Source organism: Cibotium barometz, chromosome 55 (assembly GCF_041138505.1).
Source record: "Cibotium barometz isolate CiBa-2024 chromosome 55, ASM4113850v1, whole genome shotgun sequence".
NCBI lineage: Eukaryota > Viridiplantae > Streptophyta > Polypodiopsida > Cyatheales > Cibotiaceae > Cibotium > Cibotium barometz.
This window is the reverse complement of record NC_141100.1, coordinates 5,169,579-5,184,574: the sequence shown is the minus strand read 5'-3', so window position 1 is coordinate 5,184,574 and position 14,996 is coordinate 5,169,579.

Sequence of the window (14,996 nt, the reverse complement as noted above, 5' to 3'; positions counted from 1 at the left end):
AATTCCAAGCAATTTGTGAAGATGTTCCATTACCAATGTAATGTATATAACTATCTTCAACTCCAAGGGCAATGAGAGCTAATGCTTTCTCATCCTTGGTTTGCCAAGAGACTTCTCCTTCTTGTGTGGCAGGTTTAGGTATAGTACCATTGACTATGCCCCAAACTCCTTCTTTCATTAGTAAGAACCTCATTTTGACTTGCCAAGTGTGGAAGTCATGACCGTTGAATTTCTTGATGAAATGTAAAGAGGATGATGACTCCATGATTGGAATTGAACAATGCAAAGTATTAAAAGCTAGAATCCCCCTTCACCATATAGATGCATGTTATTACTCAAGAATTCCCCAAACCCATAAGCCTTTGCATAGTAATAATAACTGGGCCTAGACTTGATTTTCATCCTAGGTTTTCTAATTTTGCTTTTGGGTTTCAATGATTTCTTGATATAAGCTTCATTAGATGATTCCGCATCCGAAGGCATGATTGCAAAGAGGTATTCTACTCAATATGCATATTAAAATGTCATCACAATAGATAATTACTATTAAGTACATGATGATTAGTGGAGGTGATTAGTTCAAAGAGGGAAAACTGCCCCAAAAAAACAGAGTGAGCTTTGAGCAATTGAATGAAGCTCTTCCCAAATGAGAAACATAAAATGCTTTAAACAAAGTGAAAACCAAGGTGTTGGCTTTAAACTCAGCACTCAAACATGTCAAGATGCTGCTTCAATCTCTGGAAATCTTCTCTGCAACACAGCATGTACTGCTACTGATAAATTAGTTCAAACAGCAGCTACAGTGGACCATTGCTCATGAAAATCAACACGTGGGGGCTTCATAGCATCAACATTATGCTCACAAGAGGAATTAGCAAACCATTCACCATACAGCACGAATTAGACGAATTTCGCTCGAAAGCAGCGTGCTGTTGCAGAGTCGATTGCGTCGCGTAAACTGCGTGGGAGCTCACATGGAGTAGGCGTCGATGGAGCCGGCTGCAAGCTTTCTTTTGAATCAAGAAGCTTGTGATTTGATGGATTATAGAGCCCGTATGAAGCAAAAAACCAGCAGGGGGTGAGTTGGAGCTTTAATGAAAAGCTTGCAAAAGTGAGAAATATGATTAATGGTGTTAATTACTATGCCTAAGGATAACGTGGCTCTGATACCATGTTGGTAAAAGCATAATGAGTGATAATGCAAGCTTAATGTGAGCAAGGAATGATAAATGAGCTATGGTGGTTCAAGATAAGCCATGGTGGTCACATGAGCAAAAAGGTAATTAACTAGTACTTAATCAAGGATTAAGGAAACAAAATGGCAGCATAATGAGGAGCTTCACATAGCATAGAAATTCATGTTTTTCTCATTAGGAGGGCCATCATTTTATAGCCATTGTGTACAAGGTTGAGTGACATCATTGCTTACATATCATCAAGGGCATCCAAGGCCATCTCCCCCCACATGGCTCCCTAGAATATAGCCTCCAGAGCATCTTCTGAAACTCGCCTCTTCCAAGTGGGGATTTACCCTTCATTCTCTTCATATTACATGGTCCTTTTACATTTTATTGTGTGCCTTAACCTTAGGCCATGACATTGTTGGAATTAGGGTTGCAGGAATGCACACACAACTTCAAGAAGATGAGGAAGCTTGAGCACAACACAGTAGTGTATTATGAGTGCCAAAAATGAAAGATAACAAGCCCTAGAAGATAATGGGCGTATATACAATGCACGGGGGAAAAAACCTCCTAGTGAGGGAAAAAGTGCCCCGGCGGTCCTAAGTGTGTTCACACACATCACTACTATAATATGGTAACAAATCCCCCCTGGAGTGATGCGGTGAACAAGAGCTAGCACTCATGTATAGGGAAGTGTCTAGCTATGTGGACGAATCCACAAAAGGGAGTAAGCCCAAAGCTTTGCGAAAAGCTTCGAACTTCTCACGAGACAGAGCCTTTGTGAAAAGGTCTGCAAGGTTATCCTGTGTTGGCACATAAGCCAAACTGATCTCTCCTGCAGAGAGTCTCTCCCTGACATAATGGTAGTGCACCTCAATGTGCTTCGTACGAGCATGGAACACTGGGTTCCGCGCAACTGCCAATGCGCTCTGACTGTCAGTGAAGATGGTGGTGGCAGATGGCTGCCCAACACCCAAATCAGCCATAAGGCGTCTGAGCCACACACACTCAACCGTAGCTGTGAAAGCTGCCCTGTACTCAGCTTCACAACTAGAAGTGGCCACAGTAGGCTGCTTCTTGCTCAACCATGATATGCATGAGCTTCCAAGCATGAAGCAAAAACCACTCGTGGACACGCGTGTGTCATAACAACCAGCCCAGTCAGAATCTGAAAAAACATGTAAATCTGGCGGCAATGATCCCCCCTTGGGATAAAACAACCCAAGATGCCGAGTACCACTCAAATAGCGAAAGATACGCTTCACTGCCTGCCAATGTTTAATGCCTGGGCTATGCATAAATCTGCTCACCTGTGAGACTGCAAACTGAATGTTTGGCCTCGTAATGCATACATAAATGAGGCAACCAACAGCTGTCTGATAGAGTGTGACATCAAAGTGATCTCCAGCATCATGAAGACTCAACTTCAAACCTGTCTCCATTGGAGTAGCAATAGGCTTGCAGTCTTCAAGGCCAAATCTCCGCAACAATGTTTCAATATACTTTGTCTGGCACAAAGCAATACCTCCATCACACTGCTTAAATTGTATCCCCAAATAATGATGCAAATGCCCCAAATCTGACATCTCAAAAGAGGCATTCAAATCAGCCTTAAAATCAGCAATATGACTCTCATTTGGTCCTGTGAGCAGCATGTCATCGACATAGAGAGCAATGATTAGATGTACACCATCCACACGTTTAACATACAAAGTGCTTTCTGTTGGACTATTCTGAAACCCATGTGCAGTCAAATATGCATGTATTTTTTCATACCAAGCTCGTGGAGCTTGCTTTAAACCATATAAAGCCTTTTTTAACCTGCACACTTTGTTTTCCTGCCCTCTTTGAACAAAACCACGAGGCTACGATACATACACCTCCTCATGCAAATCTCCATTTAAGAACGCAGTCTTTATGTCCAGCTGATGTACATTCCAACCATTATGAGCTGCTAATGCACAGATGCTACGAACAGTGGTCATACGACATGTGGGAGCAAAAGTCTCATCAAAATCAATGCCCTTCTCTTGAGCATAACCTTTTGCAAAAAGCCTAGCCTTATGGCGATCCACTGTGCCATCAGGCTTACGCTTCAATTTGTATACCCACTTAGTGCCAATGGCCTTCTTGCCAGGGGGCAAGTCACATAAAGACCATGTACTATTCTTCATAATAGCATCGTATTCTGCTTGCATAGCAGCCATCCAATTTTCTGAACTTTGTGCCTCATCAAATGAAACAGGCTCACTTTCATCGCACATACTAGAAACAGCCAATGCATAACAATCTGACGCATAAGAGGCACCATGAGAGCCAGAACGAGTGCGACTAGACAAAGGGGCATCCAACTTGCTGTCACGCAAAGTCTGCACCAGCCATCTAGGCATGTTCCTAGAGCCCTCAATCTCTTGTCTCTCATCCTCAAGTGCATCATGCACATCTGCATCAGATATAGGCTGATCTGTGCCATCATTTAAAACCTGCATAGGCTGAAAAACTGCCTCATGAGGTATTGCACTTGACTGTGCACCACTGAAAAGAGGCAACAATGTATCATAGACATCACGTGAGCTGATATCTGTCTCCTTAGTACATGAAACCAAGGGCTGAACTGCATCTTCCACAAATACAACATCACGGCTAACCAAAATGCGCTTTGTCTGTGGATGATACAAACGATAGCCTTTGCTCTCAGCACTATATCCAACAAAAATACATTTGACAGCTTTGTCATCCAATTTTCTGCGATGTTGCACAGGCACTAATGCATATGCCAGGCAACCAAAAACACGTAAATGGCCAACAGATGGCTTGCGGCTATGCCAAGCCTCATATGGAGTGACAACCTGTAATGCTTTGGTGGGACACCTGTTTAGTACATAAGTGGCACACATGACAGCCTCAAGCCAAAAACCATGTGGTAGACTTTGACTCTTAACCATACATCTTGCCATTTCCATGAGAGACCTGTTTTTTCTCTCAGCCACACCATTTTGCTGTGGTGTATACGGCACTGTACATTGGTGTTTTATCCCACGCTCAGCCAGAAATGCATTAAATTCTGAAGACATATACTCCCCCCCTCGATCTGAACGGAGGGTGCCCATCTTACTTTCTGACACATTTTCAGCCATAACCAAAAACTGTTTGAAGCACAAAAACACTTCGGACTTTGCCTTCAAAGGATATACCCATGCATGCCTGGTAAAATCATCAATGAAAGTCACGAAGTAAAGGTAGTTTCCAAATGATGGAGTTTGCATGGGACCACAAACATCACTGTGAACAAGCTGCAATCTGCGTTCAGCTCTCACTGATCCATCTTTGGGAAAGGAAGCACGCTGCATTTTACCCAATATGCAGCCCTCACAAACATGCTTGACAGGTGCCTCAAGCTTAGGCAAAGAAGACACCATTTCAGATTTCTGCAGGCGCAGCAAACTTGCAAAATTCAGATGACCAAAACGTGCATGCCACAGTTTTGCATTTGAAATAGCCTGCGTATCCATAATAGCACATGCTGAATCCTCTACACATTTGCCATCCATATTGAGCTTATACAGCCCTCGACATAGTGAACCAGATGCTACAATGATGTCACCACAAGAGAGATCATGAACAGTACATCTGTCATCCACAAATTTTACAACCAAACCTGTTTTGGCAAATGCGGAGACTGACAGCAGATTCTTTTTGATCCCTGGCACATATAATGCATCAAAAAGTGTAAAGGTGTTGCCATTTACAACATTCAGCACAATCTGTCCAACTCCTTCAACGGGATAAGAGGAGTTATTGGCACAAGTGACAGTATTCCCTGTGGGAGCAGACTCAAGGAAAGTGAATAAACTGCGCTGCGAGGTGATATGCTTAGTGGCACCACTATCAAAGTACCATACATCTGAATCTACTACAGACATACATGTGTCATGCAAAGATGGGTCATAACTGCACTGCGCATTGAATGCCCATTCTGTATCTAGCACAACATTAGCAGATTCATTGTTAGAAGGAGAGGCATCTGCAACAGCCATACCAGCCTCTTTCTTCTTAGCCTCTTTCGCAGCCAGCTTAGGACACGCTTTGATGACATGATCATTTCCCTTACAGTACTTGCAAAATGTCTTCTGTTTGTCACCCTTCTTCTCATCTTTGTCTTCCTTCTTTGGTTGCGCAGCATTTGCAGATTTCTGCTTACTAGAAGAAAAGCCAGCTTTACCTTTCCCGCTTCTCTGACTAGCAACGAAAGCTTGATCTGCGACACGCATAATATTCCTGTTTTGCCTTGACTGGTCTTCTTGCAGCAAAACAGAAACTAACTCCTCAAATGATAAGGCATTGGGATTGCCTTTCATCATCAAGCGAAGAGTGGAAGCAAAACCCTGATAAGAATCTGGTAGACCATTCAAAACAATCTGCACAAGTGAACTGTCTGACAGGATTTCATCTGCAGAAATGAGCTGCTCTTTGAAATCCTTGATCTTTGTCAAAAAGCTATCCATAGAATCACCTTCGTTCATATGCTCACTCTCCAACTGTTTTCGGAGGTAAGCAACACGAGCCTCATTTCTTGCCTGATACAATGTGGCAAGTACGTCCCAAGCATCCTTAGAAGTCCTGCAGGAGCGAATATGTGGGATAATGGTACGTTTGACAGACAGCGCAATCAAGGCATGAGCCTGCGCATCTCTACCATCCCAACGAATCTGCTCTGCTGAAAGTGGTGGTTCTCGAACAGCTGCTACAGCACTTGTGCCTGCACCATCATCAACAGTACCTGTTTCTGATGTGTTTGCAGCATTCCCAGCCACAATAGGACGTGCATCAATACCCTGCACAATGTTCCATAACCCCTTTGCTACCAATACATGTCGCATCATATATGCCCACAATGGATAGTTGGTGCCATCCAACTTATCCTCAGCAGCCAACATGCGGAATACATCATTGTTGTCAGCCATGGCCAATGACTGTACTACTAGATGTAAATGCTGTCTGTAAGAGGTAAACCTGTATAAAATCGACCTGTGCTATGTAGCACAGCCCAAAACAGACGAATGGGCACCTGTCCTGCAGATTTTAATCTTGACAGAAAATCTGCACAGTAGGACAATTTTGCCTGCGCAGTACTTGGAATGCAAAAACGGAGGGCGAAATGACTTCAGATCAAAATTCTGAAATGACCAAGCCCTACGGGCTCTCCCACGGCATATACTAACCTGCACAGACGCTCGTGAAACCTCGTCGCAATCGGAGGAGATGAAGCGGCAGGTGCCGGTGATGCTGCCCGGGAGGAGGAAGCCTGCTCTGATACCAATTGTTGGAATTAGGGTTGCAGGAATGCACACACAACTTCAAGAAGATGAGGAAGCTTGAGCACAACACAGTAGTGTATTATGAGTGCCAAAAATGAAAGATAACAAGCCCTAGAAGATAATGGGCGTATATACAATGCACGGGGGAAAAAACCTCCTAGTGAGGGAAAAAGTGCCCCGGCGGTCCTAAGTGTGTTCACACACATCACTACTATAATATGGTAACAGACATTGATCACATATTCCAACACTGGACCAGACATGTAAGATCCCTGTCCCCACCGAGCAACGGATTCGGGGTACTGGCAGCGGAAGTAGCGCTTCTCGCGTGGGACAGGGGTCCCACACTCGGGGCCTCGCCCACGGATATCCGGATAAGAGACTAATCCGTCGGTTGTTCCAAAACCGAACCCGGAAAAACTTCCTTTACCGGAAAGCACGGGCGATTCCACCAGGATAACTTTTTACTCTAACGTAGTCAAGATCATTTCTGATCGAGATGATCCGATTACATCTATAAGATACTTAGTCAGTTTAAGGAAGAAACTTGCACTTGGATCATTGGGATCAACGCTTTTTTCCCCATTCAAGAGGCACAGCCGTTGATTCCTATCCATAGAACAGTTACTGTCCGGGATTTTTTTTTTTTTTTTTTCTATCGTAAACAAAAGTTTGAGTCTCGGTTTACGGATCCATCAGTCCAGCCTAACCCCATCCAATCCCATGGGTTAGCCAACCGCCCAACCACTGTAGTGATGGGATCCAATTAAAAATTTGGTTAGGTTTTGTCCCGGGTACCAAGGAAAAGAGTTCCAAGGCCCCCTAGCCGGATGTTCATGCAAAATAAAACTAGTCACACCACTCACACACCCAATATGAAATTGCCTTTTTTTTTCAACCAGATTCAACCAGTTTAAAACAATCCTTTAATAAAACCATAGTATCATTGATCACCATCTTCCAATTTATCCAATTGATTCTTAATTTCCCATCATTCCTTCATCAGAGTATCTATGGCATCATTGGCAACTAGAACGCTCAGGAGCCGTTTCGATAGTTCCTAGCCCATAATACTTGGCAATATAATCACTTAACAAGATGGACTCTCGTTGAAGATCAGCAAGATCAACCAACAGATCCATATAAGGAGCCATGGACTCATCCATTGAAGACCAGCAAGGTCAATCAACCAGATCCATGCTCGATTTCAGAAAACAACTCCAACTCTGTTCCAATATCTTCCTCGACGCACGCGTGGGTATCCTAGGCAACCCAGAGCCCGAGCACCGTATGGTCAGCACCCTCTAGGATCCTTCGCAGGTAACCTAGCGCTTCACGCATAGGCCGCTTCCTTGGCCCCTCATCCACCGTACCGGAAGCTCACCATTTTAATCGCACCGAGGCTGGTCAAGACCTCGGCCGACCTTGCTACGCGAGACGTCCTTCATTGACTCCCCGTCAGCAGTTGCAACTTTACCATCACGACTTTAATCACAAGACGGTCAAAATGCTCCCCCCAGCATTCTTGACATAAAACAATCATTTACAAACAGCATTTACAAACAGTATTTACAAACAGTTTACAACACAATTTCTATTTTAACTTTCATTTTCCACATTATCCTTTATCAATCTACATTACTTATTCTATATTCCATTTATATGTATACTCATCCCATCACATCATTTCTATCTCATCACTTCAGATTCCCTCACATCGCATATCGTATATTCACATCCATACATCCACATCTATATGCGTACATTCACATCTACATGCATACATCTACATCTCTATGCATACATCCACATCCACATTCACATTCACCTCCATACATCTACATCTACATGTATACATCCACATCTCCATTCACATCTACATCTATACATCTACATCTACATGTATCCATCCACCTCCACATCCACATCTACATCTATACATCTACATCTACATGCATACATCCATATCTCCATTCCCATCTACATCTATACATCTACATCTACATCTACATGCATCCATCTACCTCCACATCCACATCTACATCTATACATCTACATCTACATGTATACATCCACCTCCATATCCACATCCGTATCTATACATCTACATCTACATGTATACATCCACATCCACATCTATACATCTACATCTACATGCATACATCCACATCTCCATTCACATCTACATCTATACATCTACATCTACATGCATCCATCCACCTCCATATCCACATCTACATCTATACATCTACATCTACATGCAAACATCCACATCTCCATGCATGATAAAATTCTTTTAATTAATCTAGGATGATAGTTCCTAGAATATGGTAGAAAGTCCTCTTTTTATGCTTTGAATGAATTTATTTTATGCGTAATTTCTATAAAAATTTTGCCATAGCTCCGCTACTATGACTGATAAATCTCAATTTTTTTCTAAGGGATAAAGCTCATTATTAAAGAAATAATTAGAATGGTCTCTAATTGGATCATCAATTCATAATGGTCTCTAATTGGATCATTAAGAAAACAATTAGAATGGTCTCTAATTGGATCATCAATCCATAATGGTCTCTAATTGGATCATTAAGAAAACAATTAGAATGGTCTCTAATTGGATCATCAATCCATAATGGATTGAATCATCAATGTGCATAAACTAAAAGCATAGCAAAAAGCCATTAATTTGGCCTCAAGAATAGCTTAATCTTGGATTAAGGAAAAGCTTTATGAAAAGCTTCATTTGGATTGAGAATGGGTCATGAGTATGACCATTTCTTGAGTGAGAGAGAGAAATTATAAAAACCATTAGAATTTAAATATAAGTGGAAATTAACTTCTATAGCATTTATTAAATTATGTAACTCTTCACTACTATTCACCAATTAACTTCATTAGCATTTAAAAAAAAACCATACCAATTAAACTTCTCAAGCTTGAGAGGGGTTGAGAAGAGAGAATCATTGAGAAATCATAGAAAAGATCAAAATTCAATATACTTACCTTATGATTTGCTTGATTCTTTATTCACGGTAGAGGCCCCCAACCAATCAATTGGTTTAGTATGTTGATGGAGCCACCAATGGAGATTGAAGAAAGAGAGAGGTATCAAAAACTAGTGAATTATTAAAGAATTCACAGTTCTTGGCTTAGGTAGAGTAGAGTAACAAGGCATAAGACACTATATATTTTAGCTTAGGTGGAGTAGAGTAACAAAGCATAAGACTCTATCTAATTTGGCTTAGGTGGAGTAGAGTAACAAAGCATAAGACTCTATCTAATTTGGCTTAGGTGGAGTAGAGTAACAAAGCATAAGAGACTATGTATTTTGGCTTAGGTGGAGTAGAGTAACAAAGCATAAGAGACTATGTATTTTGGCTTAGGTGGAGTAGAGTAACAAAGCATAAGAGACTATGTATTTTGGCTTAGGTGGAGTAGAGTAACAAAGCATAAGAGACTATGTATTTTGGCTTAGGTGGAGTAGAGTAACAAAGCATAAGAGACTATGTTTTTTTTTTTCAACAAGGGGAGGCTTCTATTTATAGGAAAATTTGAGCTCCTAACCAAACAACTGATTCTAGAATTTTCCAAGTCAGTTTGGTCACTTTTTGACCATTTTTAGGTCACTTAAACTAACTTTTTGGAACTAGACTTGAATTAGGAGAGAGGAGAGATGAAATATCTCAATTTTTATGAGTTTAAAATTCATTCAAGCATGTGAAATATGCACCTCCTTTAAAGAATTCCCCTTCCTTACATATGTGTCAAAATTGTATTGCTCATAGTTTTTTACTAATAAACCTTGTACATTTTCAACTCTTCATCTTATGTGAAATATGCACCTCCTTTAAAGAACTCCTCTTCCTTACATATGTGTCATAGTTTTTTTACTAATAAGCCTTGTACATTTTCAACTCTTCATCTTATGTGAAATATGCACCTCCTTTAAAGAACTCCCCTTCCTTACATATGTGTTTATTTACTAATAAACCTTGTACATTTTCAACTCTTCATCTTATGTGAAATATGCACCTCCTTTAAAGAACTCCCCTTCCTTACATATGTGTTTATTTACTAATAAACCTTGTACATTTTCAACTCTTCATCTTATGTGAAATATGCACCTCCTTTAAAGAACTCCCCTTCCTTACATATGTGTTTATTTACTAATAAACCTTGTACATTTTCAACTCTTCATCTTATGTGAAATATGCACCTCCTTTAAAGAACTCCCCTTCCTTACATATGTGTTTATTTACTAATAAACCTTGTACATTTTCAACTCTTCATCTTATGTGAAATATGCACCTCCTTTAAAGAACTCCCCTTCCTTACATATGTGTTTATTTACTAATAAACCTTGTACATTTTCAACTCTTCATCTTATGTGAGCATTTACTCATTTTTGGGTATCTTCTTTTACAATTTGGATTTATCTCCTCCCTACACATGGATTGATGCTATTGGCCCATAGGAACCTTAATTGGACCATAGTCTAAAGATTTCTGAAAATCTAGACCCTTAGGCTAAGGTTCTTTATACCTATTTCCAATTAATTCCAATTGCACATTGGAAAATTCTTTTTAAATTTCTGTTTCAGGGGAACTCATCTGAATTATAAGAGATATTTTTCTATCCAAAAATATTCAAAATCTGAATATTCTCTCTCTAGAATAATTTTCTCTCTCTAGGTTAAAACAGTTAGAAACAAGGTCTCTTATATTTCAGAAAAGGAATTGATTACAGGGGAATATACTAGGCATCAAAAAGGGGTTGGAAGAGGAATCTTACATTCTACCCCACTTAAAAAACGCGAGATGTCCTCATCTCGCAACTTGGAATAATTTCGCAAGATGCACGAATATGAGACTTAGAGAAAAATTCTAATCACGATTAACCACCAAGAAAAGTCTTAAAGAGAGCAAGATTCAAAATAAGAACAAGATTTAAACTTTATTCATTCACGGGACTTATACAGTAAAGATAGAAGAACTCTTTACACTTCCATAAGCCCGTCCATCATATGGTCACAAAAGCAGTCCTCACAAGCTGCACAAGTATAGGGTAACTCATCTATGGGAATGATTCTGCTGGTTATTGCCGCACCTATCTCAGTGGTATGAGGTGATCTAACAAAAGGACCTCTGAGAGGCAAGCCAAAAACGGGGTAAAGGCATATCTTCTCATGAGGAAGAAAACATGCCAGTAAAAAGACCCGCTCAGAAAACCCAAGATGCCTTGATCTCATGACACAGTAGTATCGGGGACCCAAACCCAAAGCTTCAATAACCATAGCCAAGCGGACATTGTTACGAAAGTGTTGCTGACCCCAGGGTGTTACCCTAGTTATGTTTTGATAGGTCCGCCATTTGGTCTGCGCTACAGAAGTTCCTAGGTGAGGAAAAAGTGAGTGCTCATACTGTTCTATAAAGTCTTTCTTCACAGACTCTCTTGCGTCTTGAAGGTGAGAAATCATCAGGGATAAAACTAATTCCTGCTGCCAAGCCATGAAGGAGATTAAGAAAGAAAGGAGATTGATGGGAGTAAGATTACTGTGAGCGACAAGTAAAAGTTACGACTTATATAAAGGAAGGAGCTAGCGTAACCTAGAAGCCAACGGTAACTTGCCACTGAAGTTTTATCGTCTTTCCATGATTTGTGTTTGACACATTTCTCTATAGAAGGCATTAAGAATTTTGAGATGAGGAGATAAAAGAAACTTGTAGGCTAAGTCACCTACTTTCATTGAATTCAGATATAAGGATCACAATATCTGGGGGATAACTTCTTATACTCCCCAAGAGATAAAGAACTTCTTTTGGGCCATACTCGAATGAAAACCAAAACCTTGGTATCCAAAACACCGATTCTCACTTCTAAACTCATTGTTCTAAATCCTTAAATTAGGTGTGACTCCTGAGAAGTATTTTAGGAAAAGGGTATTCCTTTTTTAAACAGAAACTAACTTTTATTTTAGAGAGGGAATAATTATAAGATCCGAGAGGGAGATTCTTACTCCTGTATACCTCGAAGGCTGGGGAGGAATCTTACATTCTACCCCACTTAAAAAGTGCGAGATGTCCTCATCTCGCAAGGTAGAGGACATCTCTTTTTCTTAAGATCCAATTTTATTCTAGGGTTCCTTATATTCTGGTCAACCCAACAGAACACTGGGATAAATATCCCTTATATAGAACTCATCATTAAATAACAATTCATTCAGATCATGTCATTCATATCTTTAACATGATAATGGTCCATTAGACCGAAAAGTTTCATTGGGAACATTCCTCCACGGAAATTTCAGTCAAGCGAGTTCTCAATTTGACATCCCTTAACTTGATCTACCGGTCAAGTATTAATAGCAGCAATCTGACAGCACAACCCACTAATCTCATAGTGATTTGCTGAATTCATTATCATCATTCTAGTTATGAATATCATCACAGGGACTCGTCCCATTCCCCCTCATTGTGGTTTCATTATATTTCAACTAATTTTTAAAAATCAACATTTTTCAATCAGCATTTTCAATCAGAATCCAAATCAATTCATTCATTCTCAAACAGAATTAAAAATCATATCAATCACATTCGAAATCATCATCTAGATAGCATTAACGCTTATAATTTCAAGTCTTAGATTTACTCGTATATACTGTCAGTAAAGAGCTGCAGTATACTCTCGGTATATACGCGTAGTCACGGCCCTTGGAATTATAAGGTAAATAATATCATGTCTACGCCTCAAGCAAGTCAGGGATTCTATATAATTGCGGTACTTCTATCTGGAGAACCAATTACCAAATTATGAATTTCAGTTTGAATATCAAATTGTATGAATTATATCACACAATTATAACCTTTTTGTGTTTCTTGATAAATTTTTGACATATTTGTCTTCTCAGTTGATCTTTATTAACCAAATGCTCTGATACCAACTGTAAGATCCCTGTCCCCACCGAGCAACGGATTCGGGGTACTGGCAGCGGAAGTAGCGCTTCTCGCGTGGGACAGGGGTCCCACACTCGGGGCCTCGCCCACGGATATCCGGATAAGAGACTAATCCGTCGGTTGTTCCAAAACCGAACCCGGAAAAACTTCCTTTACCGGAAAGCACGGGCGATTCCACCAGGATAACTTTTTACTCTAACGTAGTCAAGATCATTTCTGATCGAGATGATCCGATTACATCTATAAGATACTTAGTCAGTTTAAGGAAGAAACTTGCACTTGGATCATTGGGATCAACGCTTTTTTCCCCATTCAAGAGGCACAGCCGTTGATTCCTATCCATAGAACAGTTACTGTCCGGGATTTTTTTTTTTTTTTTTTTCTATCGTAAACAAAAGTTTGAGTCTCGGTTTACGGATCCATCAGTCCAGCCTAACCCCATCCAATCCCATGGGTTAGCCAACCGCCCAACCACTGTAGTGATGGGATCCAATTAAAAATTTGGTTAGGTTTTGTCCCGGGTACCAAGGAAAAGAGTTCCAAGGCCCCCTAGCCGGATGTTCATGCAAAATAAAACTAGTCACACCACTCACACACCCAATATGAAATTGCCTTTTTTTTTCAACCAGATTCAACCAGTTTAAAACAATCCTTTAATAAAACCATAGTATCATTGATCACCATCTTCCAATTTATCCAATTGATTCTTAATTTCCCATCATTCCTTCATCAGAGTATCTATGGCATCATTGGCAACTAGAACGCTCAGGAGCCGTTTCGATAGTTCCTAGCCCATAATACTTGGCAATATAATCACTTAACAAGATGGACTCTCGTTGAAGATCAGCAAGATCAACCAACAGATCCATATAAGGAGCCATGGACTCATCCATTGAAGACCAGCAAGGTCAATCAACCAGATCCATGCTCGATTTCAGAAAACAACTCCAACTCTGTTCCAATATCTTCCTCGACGCACGCGTGGGTATCCTAGGCAACCCAGAGCCCGAGCACCGTATGGTCAGCACCCTCTAGGATCCTTCGCAGGTAACCTAGCGCTTCACGCATAGGCCGCTTCCTTGGCCCCTCATCCACCGTACCGGAAGCTCACCATTTTAATCGCACCGAGGCTGGTCAAGACCTCGGCCGACCTTGCTACGCGAGACGTCCTTCATTGACTCCCCGTCAGCAGTTGCAACTTTACCATCACGACTTTAATCACAAGACGGTCAAAATGCTCCCCCCAGCATTCTTGACATAAAACAATCATTTACAAACAGCATTTACAAACAGTATTTACAAACAGTTTACAACACAATTTCTATTTTAACTTTCATTTTCCACATTATCCTTTATCAATCTACATTACTTATTCTATATTCCATTTATATGTATACTCATCCCATCACATCATTTCTATCTCATCACTTCAGATTCCCTCACATCGCATATCGTATATTCACATCCATACATCCACATCTATATGCGTACATTCACATCTACATGCATACATCTACATCTCTATGCATACATCCACATCC